Below are 20,386 nucleotides of genomic sequence, written 5' to 3'. Positions count from 1 at the left end.
GTGTCTCAAACTCCAATGCTTTGCTTGTTAATCATGCTCTTGTACCAATTTCTCCTTTCTTTCCAAACAATACATCATAATTACAGGGCTCTGTAATTCAATTTAACGTTAATTATAAGATTCAGTCTGACCAAATAGGAAACTACTTCAGTTACAAGTGTATTTTGACAAGGTTCACAAATTTATTAAGTAGTCAAAACAAGTACAGCAGATGTGGCACACAACAAAGTAGTGGACTTGACTTATTTAATGAAATATTGGTCTATAGTTGGCTGATGTGCTGTCTCTTTTGAATTTTTTCTCTTGTCTTCTTTAAGCTCTCTGCACACTGTACCATTGAATAGCAAGCCTTTTGGAATCACAACCACAGTAATGCTATTCCTGAACTCTGGTACAGACAGTGCCTGGTTAGATCTGCCTAGGTGAAGCATGTGAAGTGTATGGCCACCTCCTGATGTCCATCCATCCAGGAATAGGAAGCCTGGTTAGCTTATATGAATGTGCTTACTATGGCTATTGTGTTTGGAATTGCTATGTTACTTTTAAAAACAGATTGCAAAGTTAGTTATAACTGTAAACAGAGCACTATCAAAACAGTGTGAAGGACTACATGGTGAGTATACTCTAAATTCTATATACAACATATTCTAACATTAATGGATGGCAATCATCAGCATTTAAAAGATGAACTAGGTGAAATATTCTTTCATATTCAGTTAGTACAGTCACAAGTGATAAAAGACCTTAATAGTAAGGTCCTAGGGAGTGTTGCTGACAAAGAGACCTTGGAGTGCAGGCTCATAGATCCTTGAAAGTGGAGTCGCAGGTAGATAGGATAGTGAAGAAGGCGTTTGATATGCTTTCCTTTATTGGTCAGAGTATCGAGTACAAGAGTTAAAAGGTCATGTTATGGCTGTACAGGACATTGGTTAGGCCACTGTTGGAATATTGCGGGAAATTCTGGTCTCCTTCCCATTGGAAAGATGTTGTGAAACTTGAAAGGGTTCAGAAAAGATTTACAAGGATGTTGCCAGGGTTGGAGGATTTGAGCTATAGGGAGACGTTGGATAGACTAGGGCTGTTTTCATGGAGCGTCGGAGGCTGAGGGGGACCTTATAGAGGTTTATAAAATCATGAGGAGCATGGATAGGGTAAATAGACAAAATCTTTTCCCTGGGGTGGGGGAGTCCAGAGCTAGAGGTAATAGGTTTCAGGGTGAGAGGGGAAAGATATAAAAGAGACCTAAGGGGCAACCTTTTCACATAGAGGGTGGTACGTGTATGGAATGAGCTGCCAGAGGAAGTGGTGGAGGCTAGTACAATTGCCACATTTTAAAGGGCATCTGGATGGCTACATAAATCGGAAGGGTTTGGACGGATATGGGCCGGGTGCTGGCAGGTGGGACTAGATTGGGTTGGGATACCTGGTCGGCATGGACGGGTTGGACCAAAGGGTCTGTTTCCATACTGTACATCTCTATGACTAAGTTACATAATTCATTAATCACCCAGAATTTAAAACCTAATACTAAAAGTACAATTAGACACACTGATTCTATATTATAGTCAAACTATATGTCCAATTCCTACATGGTGTCAATATTAGAGTGTGGAAAGGAAGAATGGAATGGATCTGACTCCCAATTGTGAAAGGTGCTAGTGAGAGCAAAACATTGCCTTGAACTAACATCAATTTAGCACGGCCATCCAAAAATCTTGGCAAGTCATTTTACTCTTAACTATCATAGATTTGACTGTGCAGTGTATTCTGTGATACCACTCAGCTGAGGGTAGTGAGGAGAAAGGCTAAAATGTCGAACATCCCATTTCCTGCACTCATCTTTTAAGAATGCATAGTGTGCTGTGGACCATGGTCAGACACAACTTTTAGAGGAACACCAAACATATACTGTGGTTAATGTCCTTACAAACATGCTCTAGTGCTATCTTTGGTTAGCTGTACAAAAGGACATTTAGTGAAATAGTCACCAGAATTTAATCATTCAAAGTATGAAAATAAAGGAAAATACTAATTTCAATCTTGCACCACAGCTCAGAAGAAATTGTACACAATGAAAGTTTTTCTTGATTGATGAGGTTGATGGAATTAACAGGTATCATGTGATTGATTAGTTGATCAGTGTCCTTGTGCTGGGCTAGAGAATGAATTCATGCGCTAATCTCTTGATTTCTGCTGCATCCATCTGGCTTACATCTTTACTGTATTAGTTGAAATGCTCATGTAAATATTATACTGTAATGTTATTTCTGCTTTGTTTTTTATTGTTGCTGGCTTTTTTTTTGCTTTGTTATTGTTAAATTAGTGAGCTGGTGTTAGGAGTTGGCTTTAGTGCCAGAAAAGAGAGTAGTGATGTTAGGCCAGTCATTTGTTGTTTGTGCAAATTTCCAAAAGTTAAGGCAGTGGAAGGGCGTGAAGTCTTGTTACAGGTAATTTCTCAGTAATATATAAAATTACATTGAATTTTTTTTTTCTGTGACTTGTGTCAGGATTGGTTTGATAGATTGAAGATACCCTATAATACTCACATTTTCAAACTTGGATCAGTTGTTGCCTTCTTTTACATTGTAGGGAGAAAGATTATTCATGTCTGTTCTTCTGCTTTGCTTCAGTATAGATTGATGTACTTTACTCTTGGTTATAATTATAACTTCAACTCTGAACTCAGATTAATCATGAAGAATGTCTTGCACCTCCAATATCCTTTCCCCTGCCCAGGATGTGGTACACTTGTGTTTGGTGTCTTACCACATGAAGTTCCTCTGAAGTATTCAATGTCAGTAACTGAGATAGCGGTCATGAGCATGAAATCAAGTGAGTATGTGTCTTTATCATGACTGTATTTCTTTTCTTTCATCACTGTCATTGCACTGTTATTGGGTATCTGAAATGAAAAAGAGACAAGCATGGTAAAACCGAGAAAAATAGTAAGAAGAGCGTGCTTATACTATTTGGAGCTTGCAAGTGTTATGGCCGAGTTAGAGTGGATGAATTATCACCTCTTTTGTTTTGACCTCTTCAGTTGGTCACAACAATGAGTTATGTTCTTTTCAGCACAAGGCTTTACTTCACTCTAGTTAAAATGTAGTTAATTAGTTCAACAAAAACAAGAAGAATCCAAATATAAGATTTCCTTGAATGAAATAAAGAACAGTTTTATATTCTGCTGGCCTCAAGAAAAGTCTGAAAATGTGATGTCATATGTATGTACAAGAAGTTAAAGTTGAAAGTCTTTCTTCTCTGGTCTGTGAAACTTATCATACAAATGTAAATCAAAATACAATGTGAGATTCTCTTCATGCTTGATAAATTTGCACTAGTTTCATTGCCTTTTGATATACATATTAATCAAAATCATCTGAACTAAACTTTTTCGATGTTGATTTCATGAAGCTTGACTAACCTGTGTAGCTCCTGATGAAGAGCTTATTCTCAAAACATTGATTCTCCTGCTCTTCAGATGCTGCCTGATTTCCTGTGTTTTTCCACATATTTGACTCTGATCTCCAGCATCTGTAGTCCTCGCTTTCTCCTGTGTAGTTAGCCAATTGTTGTGGCCATTTTTATTCAGTGTTGCTTTTACTTTTTAACCATCTTGGTTAAGGAAAGTCTCTGATATTAAAATCAGGTGATGGGATTCACAATCTATTGGCCATATTTTTTCACTTTCATGGCACAAGTTAGAAGTGTGTTGCAGAGATGTTCTCATGTTAAATATTAATTTCTAATTCATTGAATGGAAATGGATGTTGGGCTTTCTTTTTGAAAAGGATAAAGTGAGGACTGCAGATGCTGGAGATCAGAGCTTAAAAATGTGTTGCTGGAAAAGCGCAGCAGGTCAGGCAGCATCAAAGGAGCAGGAGAAATTCCTGAAGAAGGGCTTATGCCTGAAACATCGATTCTCCTGCTCCTTTGATGCTGCCTGACCTGCTGCGCCTTTCCAGCAATACATTTTTAAGTTCTTAATTTCTTTTTAAAAAGCCAGTTTTTCACTGAAACAAGAATATAGCCTAAAAATGAAAATAGTCTCTACAATATGCATTACTGAACAGTTTGCATTCCATTCCATTCCAGAGAAGCTGGGATGAAGACCCCCATTAGAGACCTGAAGATGTGTAGACAATTGTCTTTCTGTGTTATCGTAAATGGAGCTGCACCATATGCAGCCCTGAAGGACGAATCATTCAAAGGTTAATTGCATGGGCATTAAAATGAATTATCTCGGTCATAATACAGAATGATATGTGTTGGTTAATCAAAGCTACATTTTGCAAGTTATAGTGGACTTTTAAAACTTCTAATTGCTGTTAGAGAAAATTTATGTAATCAACCAAGATTTGTATGTGTTTACTGAGGACATGATGTGGAGGTGCTGGTGTTGGACTGGGGTGGACAAGTTATCACAAAGCTAGTCCTTTCTTTCTAAAAGCTGTTCCTTGGCTCAAGTAGACTCTGTCCTTGGTTATATTCAGAGTGGTAATAAACCAATCCAGGCTCCGATCAGTCTGGCTTGGTACAGAAATGAAAAGGATTTTGAGAGGCCTTTTATTTATCTGTAAGCAGACAAGACTTCAGGCCAAAGTGGTCATGTTTTAGAAGTGGTCTGTATAAAGGAAGGGGAGTAGTCAGCTCTCTAGCTGAGCTGAGCAGCTTTAGTTCAATCTTGGACTGGTTGGAAGTTCAATAGGGACCGGTGTGGAAACTCTCTCTTTCTGCCCTTCAACTTCAACCTGTAAACATGTGTTCCATTTATATTGGTTTTCAAAGGGAATTTGGTTGTTGGGACTATTGTATATGTTCGAAACAGCACAGTTAATTATATTTTGGATAGACTGAGTTCTGTAGGGGTTCTTTATTCTGTTCTGTTCATTGTGCAATTTTGTGAATAAAATTTAAAATCTAGTAGTCAACCTAGCTAACTTAATCGGCATAATTTTCACTGTACTCTTTCTGAAAAAAAATTTGCAAAGTTATAGTCTTGAGCTGCCTGCTTAAGAATGTTTTGAGTGGTCTGGCTTAGTCCATAACAAAGATCAAAAGTCAAATGACACCAGATTATAGTCCAACAGGTTTATTTGAAACCTCAAGCTCTGATGAAGGAACAGCACTTCAAAAGTTTGCAATTTCAAATAAACCTGTTGGACTATAATCTGGCATTGTGTGACTTTTGACCTTGTCTATTGAGGATGTGTGAAAAGAAGCTGCTGTTATTGATCTCATTATTTGTACCTAAGACAGCAACCTATTTGCTGAGTTTGATTGTGTTTACATTCCTGCAAGTAGACAGAGAACCTTTTTACGGGAAGACTTTCATTTGATTTGCAGCAATTTTGGAGCAGACCTCCGTCACAATGTTAAATTGTCAGCTGAGGGCTTTTGGATGGCCAGTCACAATCTGAAACTGTCCTTTTCTGTTTCTTTATCTCTTATCAAACTTTCATTTGGCCAAAGGTAAACTCATATTTTTTGCATATTTGGTTTGAGTGTGCGTATTTGTGAGTTGCTGAAAGTTAAGGCATATTTTTCCTGTTTTAACACTTTATCCGCGTGCGTTTAAACACAAAACTTTTTCGTTGTTTTGGTCAAAGAAATCTGTCTGGCTATTTGATTCTCACTGAAACATAAACAGGTGAACATGCTGAAATGGCAATTACATGTCTTTTGATGCGAACTGTGTTTTGAAATTTACAAAACGAGGAGTGGGAATAAGGGAAGCCATTTCACTTTTCTTCATCTAGTCATAATAAAAGGTTTGGGAAATAGGATTTGAGCCGGAAGATTTTGGAAGAGAGAACCATCAACTCCAGTCACTTCACCTACACTAAAGGGTATGACCTGAATAATACACCTGTCACAATGGTGAATATGAAATGGGAATGACATTTGTTTCATTTTGCAGTTATTAAACTTCTTTTGGCACGACATCCAGTTTCTTAGGGGCGTGAGTCCTTGTATGGTTATTGACTTGTATAGTTATCTGCTCCCATTGCCTTATCCTCACCTGCCTGGAGGGTATCCTGTCTCTTCACAATACAGAACATCTCACCTCCTTTCCATCTCCTTCAACAAACCTCTAGTGTTAATAGTTGAATCTCTGGTGACCTGTTCTACTTCCTATGGTCAGCGTTCTTCTCTCTGTCAGGTCATAGTCAGAACAATAGAGAGCACTTGCCAAAGCTGCAATGCGGTATCCCTTTAAGAAGTGCAGTTTAGCTTTAAGAAGTGCAAGTGACCAACAACAGTGGACTCCATTTTGAAACAGCCATTGAAGAGCATGGGGTGCACTGTGTATTAAAAAAAAATTAAGATTTGAACTCTGACATGCCCACTTCCAGGTTTAATGGAGATGGGCTCATGTCTCCACAGGTTGATAAAGTAAAAATGTTACAACATTGGGCAACCTCTGAATTAACTCAGGTAGCATGTTTTGCAGTGGGCAGCAAGATTTGCCAGGCCTTTAAGAAACATTACTCCCAAAAGGAGCAGAGAAGAGCTTCACAAGGAGAGCTTCATGAGGAGAATAAGTACTAGGACACTATAAAGTACATTTCCAACTCTGCTTGAGGGCCAAGAGGAACAGGAATATATTCCCTTACTCTACCGGAATCAGACACTCACCCCTAGCCCCAGCAAAGCCTGTGGTGTAAGCTGGATCCAGTAACATCACTTCAAAAGGATGGTGACAGCAGCCTTCATCATGAGCAGCAGCCTACAGTGTAGTGTGTGCTGACATGCCTATATAACAATGGGCAAACTGCGTTCATTCTTCCTGAGATGGTTTTGTTGAGTGTCACAAGATGGGCCTCCTATAATCCTCCTTTCTTGCAGAAGTGCATCAATGGGCCAATCAGAAAACAGGGCTGCCTTGTGGTCTACTTGAATCTGTTCTAAAACTAACAGCAAGCGTTTGTTGAAAAATATGTAAAATGTCACTGGCCATATTATATTAATTCCTGCAGTATTTTGAGATATCTTAACCTATTCATGTGTCAGCTCATATTTTTGCACTTTGGTCACCCAATTAAAATCCACCTCCTCCTATAAATTCATGCATATTCTGCCTGATATATGTTGCACAACCATGGTTAACTAATGTGGCCTATTTTTTGACACAAAATAAAATTAGGTTAATTTTTGATGGAGTTATTTTTAATGTCTCAACACACACAGAGATGTCCCAAACAAGAACAGCTTAAGACTGACCCACTTTATTTTCAAATGGGGCTTTAGACATGCAATCCCCTATCTCAATAAGGTAACAAGTTAATCAGACAACTTAGAGTAGAGAGGAAAGGTGACCCAATTCTATAAACTATTCAGTCATATGTTGACATGGTACAGTTTCAGAGCATTTCATAGGTAAGCATTTTCATTGTTCTAATTTATGAATCATCTAACATTTTACTAAAACTTTGATTTGAGCTATGAAGGTACATAACTTTTCAATCTTTATTTACAAGTTGAAGCACGTACTAGCGTGGCTCCACAATAAGTCAATAACAACCTCCGCGTTACTCAAACAGAGTCTAAGCATTACACAGACAAACAGAAATTGCTGGAAAAACTCAACAAGCCTGAAGAAGCATCACCAGACCCGACGTTTCCTCTGCTTTCTCTCCACAGTTGCTGCCAGACCTGCTGAATTTTTCTAGCTTTTTCTGTTTTTGCTTCTGATTCCCAGCATTCACAGATCTTTTGGACTTCTTTTGTTTAGAATTGAAGTATTCACGTAATGCGGTAATTAGGGGGAACATAATTAAAAAATATTTTATGTCCGATTCATTTTAATTGAATACAAAATGGAAAACCAACTGTCCAACATAGTAACCAGCCGGAAAAACACTGGACACCAGCTGCATTCAGTGTAACCGACTCTGTATATGGCCTGACCGTCTTTCTTAAAAAAAAATGCTACCAGAATGTGGAGTCAGTTTTGAGGTTGCAGCTGCCCCTTGGAAAAGTTCTCTGCTCACATAACACACAGCATCCACAGCCTCCATCCCTTCTGCTTATCTCCATTCCAGAATCGATCTGATGCTGTTGCTAGTGAGGCAGAGAACCTAACTTCATCTTTTAGTGGACTCAATGGACTGCCCCAAAAGATTGAATATACCTGCAGCCTCTTTAGAAGTATTTTGACATGGCCCATCATCCAATTTCAATTAAACTTTGTGCACATTGTCAGTACACCACTTTATTTCAAGCCGAGAAATAGGTCGGAAGAAATTTGTTCCACCTTTTGTGTTATTAGATTACTTACTTACAGGCCCTTCACCCCAGCAAGTCTACACCGACCCTCCGAAGAGCAACCCACTCAAACCCATTCCCCTATCTTTACCACTTCACCTAACACTATTGGCAATTTAGCATGGCCAATTCACCTGGCCTGCACATCTTTGGACCATGGGAGGAAACCCACACAGACACAGGGAGAATGTGTAAACTCCACACAGACAGTTGCCTGAGGCAGGAATTGAACCCAGGTCTCTGGCGCTGTGAGGCAGCATTGCTAACCATTGTGCCACCATGCCTAATTACTGAGATGAGTGCTGGGGAGGCAAGTATAGAAGGAGAGAATTCAACTTGGTTGGATCAATTGCAGAAAGCCACAAATAATTTAACTTTTAGAAGTTTGTATTTGATAAGAACTCAGTTCATGCCGTAGTTTAATTGAGATACACGGTACATAATGCTTCTTATACAATCTACATCACCAGGTGCTCCTGGCTGGTATTATGTTCTGTTTTTTTTCCCAACCCAATGGCTAAATCATTATTAAAAACAAATGGCAATCAAATGGATGTGTGCAGAACAAAACATAGACAAAACATATAATAAACTGCATTAATTAAGAAAAACTGTCATCAAGTTGAAAGTGATTGTGATCAAACAATAAAATTTTACAGAGTAGAAGGTCATGACATCCAATGCACCTGTATTGACTCGAGAAAATGCAATCCACTTAAGCCCTTTCCAGAAATGTCAGATCTCCTCTTAAAACCTTCTTTGTTCTAATAAAAAAACACTCCAGTCTCTTTTGTTCTTTCTCAATTTAAACCTCATTTTGAAATCTTACTTTGCATTGTTTTTCATTGTTTTGACATTCATACAAAAATCAAGCAGAAAAAGCTGGATTTGCCAAGACAAGATTTCTGTAACTTTAGTATTAATTCGACAATGGCGTATTCAGCTCTCCAAAAACTCTGACAAACTTTAAGGTTAAATGAGACATTGACTATAAAACTTTAGTGAAACTGTGATCCTTCATAATTAATAGTCCGCTAATTACATTGGCAGAATTTGCATGTTATAAAGCTGCATGTTTCTGCAATTTTATGACTAGTTATTTATCATGATCTTTTAAAAAAAACAAGCTACCAATTTTCACGAAGTTGAATTTCACCTCTGACTGAAGTCCACAACATTCATTGTGTACTGTACCCTTGAAACACAGAAGCTTGTGAAAGTTACACATGCTTTAGCTTTGTGAAGCACCAGTGGGGAGAGCTTGGAAATATTGACTAGCGAGATGTGATGAGCCACATCTGTGAAGAAGACACATTAAAGACATTACTCTCACTATGTATTTATATGTAGTACTCGCCAGGTTGCCTGTTACATTTTGAGAGTTATGGCTTTGGGAAAGATCTATTAGTACTGTTACCTCACTATTAAATAGATTTCTGATTGGATCTATAACTTAAGAGGTATTCAAATATATAGTAGCATTCATCCTGACCTTTTGCAGGTGGGTTGATGGGTAGTGGCTGTCTGTCTTCTACCATAATGTTAAAACTTAAATTGAAGAATCCACAGAGAAATAGTAAAGTTCCAGGGTAACCCCTGTTTCCGGGATTTACCACAGTAAGGAGCAAAACTCCAATTTCCGAGGTGGGGGGTGGGGCCAAAGTAAGAGCTTCACTACACTTGTTTATACCAAAGGAAATCAGAAGTGAATCCTTTCCTCATTGATAAAGGCAGATAGAATCCCTGAGAAAATTCAACCACACAATTTTCAACATATGAATGGACTGTTGAGAACCTGGCTCATTTCACTGCCTGAGTGGCAATTGAGAGGAAAGTGGACAAACCTAAATGTTTGATTGTCTCATGATCAGCATGCCAGTGGATTGACATGGCATCTATTCATACAGATTTTAGTTATGAACTGTTTCAGTCTGCAGTGCATTCTCATCTTTTAACAAGAAAAATACAAGGATAGCAAGAGTTTTTTTCAGCATTCATTAGCAAGGTAAAAGCAGCCAATATTGGCATAGCTAACATAATATAGAAACGCTGATGAAGTTAAGAAGGACTTTTTTCTGTTGTGTTATACCCGTATCCATGTGTAACAATTATTAAAGTCATTATGGCTAACAGCATGTGATGTAGAGAGGTTTCATCAGGACCTATTACTAAGTATGACACACTTAATATTTCAGCTTTTTCTCCAATTTCATCTGCTGAATTCTATCTCGCAATATGTTAACGTGGGACAAGTTAAAACAAAGGTCTCCATTCTGCAAGCATGATAACACAATATATTGTTTTCTGCATTGCAGTTCATATGTTTGTTGCAGGTCAAGCATACAGAAAGCTGTTAAACAGTTATTAGATATGTTATCTTATTCTAAGCATACTTAAGCATAGTGTGACGCACAGAATAATAATAAAGATAAGCAAATTACTATGTATGCCATGCTGTCAATTCACAAGTAGTCATACTATAAATAAAAGATAATGTTATTTGTATCCCCAGTGTGATGTACAAATATTTCTGCTCAAGGGACAAAAATAAGTAGCCTAGGAAAATAACTTACAAAGCAAAATAATCGGCTGAAAATGTGAAGTAACAAAAAAGCTGAAAATGCTCACCAAGGCAGGAAAAAGAAACAATCCAGGTCAAAACTTGATTAGCAACCCATACATAAATTTAACCATTGATTCCCTTCACTTTCACTACATTGCAGTGTCAGTGTGCACCATCAACAAAATGAACTGCAGCAAATTGCCAATGTCCCTTTCATTACACCTTCCAACCTGTGATCTCCATTATATAAAGAGAGAAAGGCAGCAGATACAAGTGAACATTACCATCCATAAGTTTCCCGGTCAGCTATACTCTGTCCTGACTCAGAATTATACTTCTGTTCCTTGCAATCTGACAAATTGCTGAAACTTAATTCCTAGCAAGATTGTTGGTGCAGATGGGATGGACTACAATGGTTAATAAGAAAACTACCAAGCATCTTCTTCAGGGCATTTAAGAATGAACAACAAGTGCTGACAATGCTAGTAACACTCTCCACTTATGATCAGTCTTATAAAAAATGTAAGGTGACTAGTCTTTGTGCAAGTTTCAGAAGAGATGAGCAAGTTGGAGGGGAGTGCACAAAGTGAAGCTCTATGTGACAGGCATCACTAAGAGGAGTGTGTGAGGTGAGCATCCTCACAGAGAAGCAGACAGACAGACAGCAGACCTGAGTGAAACTCAGGACATAAAAAGGAATAAAGTTTTCAAGACTATAATTAAGTAGCAGAATTGGTAAAACAAAGTTAGGGGATCTATTGTCTATTTAGTTAACATATGCGTGGAGCACTCAGGCCCATGATTTGCACATGTTGCCCCAAGTGGCAGGACCTAGAGACCCTTGGTAGCCTGGGTAGCCATGTTTTCAGGAAGTCTCTCCCCCTGAGCAACTTAATCTCCAGGGTTTGGAGCTTGAGCAACAGCTGGGGGAAATTCTGAGCATTCATGAAGCTGTGAGGTTGAAAGTAGCACATTTCAGCACATGGTCACCCCACAGTTTAAGGATGTGCAGGCTGACAGGGAATGGGAGACTGCCAGACAAACGAAAGGGAGCAGGCAGGCAAGTATTGATGGGATTCCCTGAATGTATTTTGTTTGCAATAGGCATAGTGATGGTTCCTCTGTAGAGGCCAGCCAGAGCAAAGGCCAAGGCAAGGTGGGAAGCCCAGCAAGGGAGATAATGTGCAGAAGGGCAATAATGATGAGTGATTCATTACTGAGAGAAGTTGACAGGCATTTCTATGGCTGTAGATGTGATTCCAAGATAGCACGTTGCCTCCTGGGTACCAAGGTCAAAGATGCCATTGAATGATTGCAAGGCATTCTGAAGAGGGCAGGTGAACAGCCATGGGCTGTGGTACATATTGGAATAAATGACACATGAAGATAGATCATTTATGTTCTGCAAACTGACGTTTGGAAGCTGGGTAGAAAATTGAAGAGCAGGACTTCAAAGGTTGTGATCTCCAGTTTTTTTTTTTCCCTGGTGCCAAGCAGTATTGAGTATAGGAATGGAAGGATGGAATTTGTGGCAGGAGAAATGGTGCAGGAGGGAGGACTTTAGATTCTTGATTTTAGAGACTTGAACCTCTTCTCAATGGCAAGAAGAAGGCTAAGATGGGATTTAATAGAGACATATAAGATGATCAGAGGATTAGATAGGGTAGACAGTGAAAGTCTTTTTCCTAGGATGATGATGTCAGTGTGTACGAGGGGGCATAACTATAAATTGAGGGGTGATAGATTTAAGACAGATGTCAGGGGCATGTTCTTTACGCAGAGGGTGGTATGGGTGTGAATGCCCTACCTGCTAATGTAATCAACTCAGCCACATTAGGGAGATTTAAACAATCCTTAGATAAGCACATGGATGATTTTGGGATAGTGTAGGGGGACGAACTGAGAATAGTTCACAGGTCGGCACAACATCGAGGGCCGAAGGGCCTGTTCTACGCTGTATTGTTCTATGTTCTATTCCTGAGGCATTGGAACTGTTTCTGAGGGAGGGTGGGACCCAAACAAGTTGCATGAGTTACATCTGAACAGAGGCAGAAGTGGGTACTGCAGATGCTGGAGTTTAGAGTCAAGATTAGAATGGTGCTGGAAAAACACAGCAGATCAGGCAGCATCTGAGGAGCAGGGAAAATCGACGTTTTGAGCAAAAGATTCCTGACGAAGGGCTTTTGCATGAAATGCCCATTTTACCTGCTCTTTAGATGCTGCCTGAGCTGCTGTGCTTTTCCAGCACCACTCTCATCTCTACATCTGAACAGAAAGAGGATCAAAGTTTTCACAAGGAAGTTTGCGAATGATGTTAGGGTGGATTTAAACTAGGTGATAGGATCTTGATATGGAGTTCAGAGGGGATAGAACCTGAGATGGAATTAGAAGTTATTAGGAATAGTCAACATAGGTTTGTTACGGGAAGATCATGTTTGACAAATGTGGTTGAATTTTCTGATGAGGTAACCAGGCATTGATGGTAATACATTTATGGTCCACATGGACTTTAGCAAGTCACCAGCATTGAATTTAGAAGCTGGTTTAATTTCTCTTTGAGAAGGAGGATTTAGGGCAGTTTAAGGAAGAACTTACCTCAACAGAAGGATTTAGTTAGTGAAATCTCTAAATCCATAGAGTCATAGAGAGTCATATAGATATACAGCACAGAAACAGACCCTTTGGTCCAACTCATCCATGCCAATGAGATTAAGTTAATCTAGTCCCATTTGCCAGCATTTGGCCCATAATCCCACTTAAAAACCCTTCTTGTTCATATAGGTGGCATGGTGGCTCAGTGGTTTGCACTGCTGCCTTACAGCACCAGGGATCTGAGTTAGATTCCAGCCTTAGGTGACTGTCTGTGTGGAGTTTGCACATTCTCCCCATGAGTTCATGGGTTTCTGCTCTGGTTTCCTCCCACAATCCAAAGATGTGCAGGTTAGGTGAATTGGCCATGCTAAATTGCCCATAGTATTCAGGAATGTGTAGGTTAGGTGGATTAGTCAGGGGTTAATATAGGATAATAAGGTAGGGGAATGGGTCTGGGTGGGTTACTCTTTGGAGTGTTGGTGTGGACTTGTTGGGCCGAAGGGCCCGTTTCCACACTGTAGGGATTCTATGATATATGCATCCAGATGGCTTTTAAATGTAATCGTACCAGTCTGCAGCACTTCCTTTGGCAGCTCATTCCATACACACACCACCCTCTGTGTTCAAGCGTTGCCCATTGGGGCCCCCTTTATATCTTTCCCCTCTCACCTTAAAATCTAGGAGATTTTGATTAGAAGTCTTCCAATTATTAGAACTATGAAAGTTTAGATTCTTAGATTTGTGAAGAGTTCATGTCGGCAGATTTGGAAAGGACTAATGGAATTCTCTCCACTGTTCAGTGCCATGATACTGTCAAGAATCAGTTAGTAGAACCCCAAAGGGTGAGCGATAGGCTTTAATTTCTCTGGTCTTGATTCTCTGAGACATTGATCAATTTCACTTTGAGGGGAATCACCTCTGGTTCTCCAATCTATCCAAGTAACTGAAGTCCCATATCTCCGAGTCTTCTCAGCCTCCACTCCTATAGCCTTCATGTCCTCCCTAAAGTGACCGAAATTTGACACCGTACATCAGTTGAGGCCAAACCAGATGACTGAAAATATTTTAGAATATGTTTAGTTCTTCTTTCCCAGACAAAAAGAAAGGTTAGAAGTGACAAGGTAATGTTGATCAATAGGTTTGGAGACCACAGAAATATAATCTTCTGTACCATTGATAATTTGTGCCAGAATCCAGTTTTTAAAGGAGATTACCATGATAAGAAGTGTCAATTCAACCACCTCTATTTAGAATTGAGGATTGTTTACCAACAACAGCCTATAACTAAACAATTGGTATGCTTTATTTTAAACCAAAATGTTTACATATATGCTACATACTTGCATGGGTAACATTTTAAATTGTAAAGTAAGATAGTAAATATTTTGAAATATTCTGGAGAATTTAGTAAAGTATTGTGTATGTGTCAGTTATAATTGACAATTTTTAGACAGGGAGGGGTGATTCTGTTACATGCCCACACCCCAGTGAGAATAGAATTTGGCCAAATTAGTAGCAGTAAACATTTTAAAAGTGAATATTGGGGAAAAAGAAATCAAATCGCTGGCAGTCAGCAGAAAAGAAGGATAATTGCTACGAATCAGGCATTCTTAACTTACTTACTTCCTTACATATTGCATGTCCCTGAATAATGGTATGCTGAATGTTACAATTTTAGCAGTTGAAGTTTACAGAATATGTAGAATTCCATTTCTTTTGTTTAACAGTTAGAATTGAAACCTATACCTAAGTAACAAAGAGCTAGGTAACCACAATACTGGAACACTGAACTCCTGAGTAAGAGAATGGCATTGAATTCTTGCATTAAGTACAGTACCAGACATCTTTAATTACTGTATGTACATATCTTAATAGTCCTTTGTATCCATATTTACTCTAATTTTACACCGCCTCCTTCCTCTCTCTTGAAGGTTCTGATGCTGAGGTACAGTTCCTTGGATGCTACTTACCTTCTGGTACCTCAGCCAAATGACTCAAGATGCAGAAATTGTGTTTTCTGATCACATGGGAAAAATTGAGACACATGACTGTTATTGCCAGCTCTTGTCAGACACTTAAAAAAAATCTGTAATTATCTGATCATACCCATATTCCCACCCAAAATGAGTGTGGCACATTCCTGCAGGATTGAGAAGATGCAGTAGCTTAAAGCGATAGGCATTACCGCCACCATTTGTGTTCAGGATGGAAATATCTTAGATAATTGATTGGCTTTCAAGTCAGCAGAAGGGTAGACAGCCTTTAAGTTATTTGATGAAGCACTGAAAAGAAATTGCAGTAAGACATAAGCGAAAGAGAAGGATCATTTAACACAGAAATAAAATAAGAAATTTCTGGACAAACCTAATAGGTCTAGCAGCATCTGTGGAGAGAATGCAGAGTTAAACATTTTGGGTTCAGTGACCCTCCTCCAGAATGCTGAACTTCTGAAGAAGGGACACTGGACCTGAAACATTAATTCTGCTTTCTCTCCACGGATGCTGCCAGACGTATTGATTTGTTTACTGATTTGTAGCATCCACATTTTCTATCCTTTAATACGGTATGCTTAAAGTTTGGGGCTCCAGAGAGAGCTGCATGGCAGTAATCTAGTCTCCGAGAGGTGAATAAGTGCACACATTCTTTGGCTTTTGCAATTTTCTGGTAAGTTAACCTCCATTCTTGCACAGGCTTGCTGTTTTCCAGGCATCTCCCACCTTCCATTGATTTAAATACTTACTTTTCTTTCTATTGTCAATTCAATGAAGAACAAAAACCTGGACTATTCAGTAAGATAAACAGAATATCACATTTTTATTTTTCAACAGTCATGATAAAAGGTTATTGACCTAACTTTGTTTTTCTCCACAGGTAGTACCTGATGTGCTGAATATTTTGTTTTAATGTTGTTCTGGGCTAATAAATTCAATGCCTTCATTAACTTGATAGCAGGGCTGAGTTGGGCTGAAGGTGTGCTGATTCTACAACTCTACTTGCACCATTACTTGTTCAGGCAGTGCTGGAAGGCAATTAATCATCAAACAGCCAACTTTGTAAAGGAAGCAATCAACACTTTTAAGAAGGGGAAGCCTAGAAACTATTCTTGTATTCATCTTTCCATGATCCCTGCTGACCACAATAAATGCTCGAGATCACGGTGAGTCAGCATCCATGGAGAGAGAACAAGCTAACATTTCAAATCTAGATGATTCTTTAGAGCTGAAGTGAAATGAAATGGAAATAAAATGGCCTAGTCACCCACCCAATACAAGGGCAATTAGCAATGGGCAACCAATCCTGACTTTACTGGTAATGCCCACATTTCAAAAAGAAAAAAAAACAGTGTGTTGCACTACACTGTTGACATGTTTATCAGCATTTATTTTAAAATATATTAAATAATTGTGGATTACTAAATTATTTGATTAACATATTATTGAGGAGACATGAAAATGATGACAACAAACAAAGTGTTAAGATTTTTAAAAAAAGGCAAATTGTGAAACAAATGCACCATCTCCTACCCCCAAGTAAATTGGGTAGATTGTGATGAATAATTTAGAAATTACCTTTAACAACAAAAAGCTAAAATTTTCACCATTAATGTCTGGAGCAGACTAATGCCACCTAAACTTCTACTGCTCTCTTAATTCAATGATCCATGATAGCCCATTGTACACGGTATTTTGGCAGACAGCACCTGAACTTGTGTGTGGTATGCAAAGTTGGCTTTAATCTTGACACTCATTGCACACATACAGGTAAACATTTTGCTAAAAATGTGCTAAGGTGCTTTCTGATCTTCAGAACAATTGCTGAGTAGGCGAACTTTTAAGTCACTAAGAACAAATAGGGCAGAGGGTAAATTATTTGAATGAATGACTTTATATTTATAGGCACTGCATGCCTATAAATATTGTGCCCTTATGATGAAAGGTAAAAAACAACTTCTATTTAATTGCACTTAAAATATTGGCATATGCTCTGCTGAACATTTGATTGTTTCATAGTCATCGTAGCAGATTGTGAGAGTCATGGAGCTAATCTGCAGGAAAAAATGGGAAATATTAAATCTACATTATGTCCAGTCTATGACCAAAATCATGCCAACCTCTGTGATCGAGCTACAGAATGCCTGTTAAGGCTTCTGTGTACAGACTTTCAGAGTCTCAACTCCAAATTATCATTAATGCATCCATAATGTGCCGTTCAGTTAAGCCCCAACATGCCTCTGATTAAGCAGAGGATTTTTAAATGAGACTCTGTAATGGGACCTCCAGCAGCTGGTGGTGACAGTAATGGTAGGTGCAGTGTAAAATAGCTTAGCAGTTTGCCAGGACCCCTTCTAGCAGTTAGCAGTGGTGAGGGAGGGCAACTAGACCAGTCGAACAGACTTCCTCTGGAAAAAAGATGTCATTGGTGGCAGAAGAACTGGTGGAAGGGGGAACAGATGGACAAGAATTTCTTAGCCCAGTTTAACCCATAAGCTTCACTCCATGTATGTACTGTGAATAGATTTTGCTTTTGCTTATTTTCCTTTCTTTTTGTAACCTGATGCCAGTGGAATGAAGAATCCTTGCTTCACGACTTTTAGACGTCCTGTGTGATCCTGTCCCATGTCACATGAAGAAAGTGAATCAATTTGAAAAGGTATTTGTACAATTCTATTGAGTAGCATGGAGTCCAAATTATTAAGCAAGTGGCTGAGTTTTACTTTTTGGATTAACCCTCGCCTTCTGCACTTCTCCAGCCAATGCAAATCTCAATGGGATCCAAACTGTGGCTCAAACATAGCCAATTCAAAATATTTCATACGTTCTTTATTTCTGTAAGGATTTAATGATCAAGGATTTCGGCAGAACAACTTCTTTCAATAACAATGTAGGCCCATGATACTTATTAAACTGAACAGCAGTCTATTTCCTGCTTTACGGATGCCTAGAATTTTCTGCAAATTTCAGCAAAAAAGTAGCATAATTGCTCCATTGGGCTATTTTCCAGCCCAAAGGAGAAAAGAGATTCAAAATTCTGAAGTGACTTATCAAACATTTTTATGCAATGCTGAAATTTTAATGGAACTTCCATAGACATTTGTTTTGCCACTGATTAACCAAGCATCACCCTCAAGCAAAAGTACACCTCGACATCTTACGCCTTTTTTGCCTGGGTTATAAATTTACACCTAAATTTGAAAATACTCAATAGAAATTTGTTTAACCTCATTGAGACCTCATTTCTGCATCTTTGGTTACATCTTTATGGCATTAGATTCATTTGTATTCAAAATGGGAACACCTTCCTTGCATACCCATTCATAGAGGATGAAGGCATTAAAACTTTAATTTACACATATAAAGAGCGAGTTCAACAAAAAAAAAATGACATGATTTGGAAGTCTGCTCAGGGGCCTCATTGTTTATGGTGATTTTCACTTGGATTCTGCCAGAGTTTATCTTAGTGACTATTCTTAAAGATAGATTGCATATGAAAAATAAAGTTTATGGCCTTTAAGCCATTTTTTGGAAGATTACACATTAAAAGAGAATTTTCCATTTTTAGTGTCAATCATTCAAATGTCATAAGGATGCATTCAAAAACATTAGAAAATACATTTCAGGATTGAGTAAGAAGAAAACAAAGGAATCATGGGAAAAAAAAACGTTGTCTATGCTTTGCACACTTCGACCAGTTAATGTATTAAAAATACTTTACCCAAGTGCTGCTGTCAGTGAGGCAGACAAAAGGGGGCAGAATTTTGGTTTGTGGTTCAATTTGATTTTAGTAACAAAATACGTCCTATTAATAGCACCATGTGTGCATTTCCTGAAACTCCCACAATATTTACTCTCTGCCGACATGTATTCATTTGTTTTCAAAAATATACGTTATTCATAAAATAATTTGATGTCTGTACAGTTGGTCATGCCATACATACGTAAACATTTACGTATAGAGATCAGAATTTAACAATTTTATATACAGATCTGTACGTTTATCAATAATATGTCCATCTATTTAGCTGAGCGAGGCCATGCTCTTTGGGAACTGGGCCGACCAATCCTCAATTCCCTTCACCGTCTAGACCGACCACCTGAAGGTGCTGGGTATTTGGTTCTGGGGGGCTGGGGCGTGCGCCAAGTCTTGGGAGGAGCGTATCAGCAAAGTGAGGCAGAAACTGGGCAGATGGAAGCTACAGTTGCTCTCCATCTTGGGAAAAAACCTGGTCATCAGGTGTGAGGCACTGTCATTGCTATTATACGTGGCACAGGTCTGGCCTATTCCCAGAACCTGTGCCGCTGCAGTCACCTGGGCCATCTTCCAGTTTATATGGAGGTCAAAGATGGACCGGGTCCGAAGGGACTCACTGTATAAAGATCTGGGCAACGGGGGAAAAAATACACTCAATGCTACCCTCACCCTGATGGCCACCTTTGTGTGTGGCTGCATCAAGCTGTGCGTGGATCCCCGGTACGCAAACACCAAGTGTCACTACGTACTGAGGTTCTACATGTCCCCGGTGTTGCGAAGGATGGGCCTGGCCCCGCTGCCGCGGAACGCTCCGAGTAGTTGGACCGTTCCGAATCACCTGTCCTTTGTGGAGAAATTTATGAAGAAAAACACCTTTGACCAAAAGTCCATCAGGAAGTGGTCAGCACGTAGTGTACTTGAGACCCTTCGGGAAAAGGAGAGGGCAGATCCTGTCGAGCGGTTCCCTGAGCAGACTGTCAAAGCCATTTGGCAGAATGCCTCATCGCCAGAACTTTCCAACAAGCACCAAGACATGGCTTGGCTGGTGGTCTCTGCCTGTGATAACCTTTATGCACGCCCGGACTCTCAGCCACACCGCACGCTGCCCTCGAAGCGGCTGCGGGGGGGACGAGACTGTCACACACATCCTTCTGGAATGTGCCTACGCAGAAGAAGTCTGGAGAGGAATCCAGTGGTGTTTTTCGAGGTTCGTCCCGA

At 39.3% G+C, this 20,386-nt stretch overlaps 1 long non-coding RNA gene across 2 annotated transcripts in view; it reads left to right on the top strand.

The window, feature by feature from the left end:
• LOC122561498 overlaps positions 1-20,386 on the top strand; it is a 77,409-nt gene that overhangs the window by 855 nt on the left and 56,168 nt on the right. For both annotated transcript variants that reach the window (XR_006315017.1, XR_006315016.1), the window contains exon 2: positions 4,093-4,208. This is a non-coding gene — a long non-coding RNA (uncharacterized LOC122561498). The remainder of the gene's footprint in view (positions 1-4,092; positions 4,209-20,386) is intronic.

Source organism: Chiloscyllium plagiosum, chromosome 23 (genome assembly GCF_004010195.1).
Source record: "Chiloscyllium plagiosum isolate BGI_BamShark_2017 chromosome 23, ASM401019v2, whole genome shotgun sequence".
Taxonomy (NCBI): domain Eukaryota; kingdom Metazoa; phylum Chordata; class Chondrichthyes; order Orectolobiformes; family Hemiscylliidae; genus Chiloscyllium; species Chiloscyllium plagiosum.
This window is presented reverse-complemented; position numbering and strand designations above follow the sequence as displayed.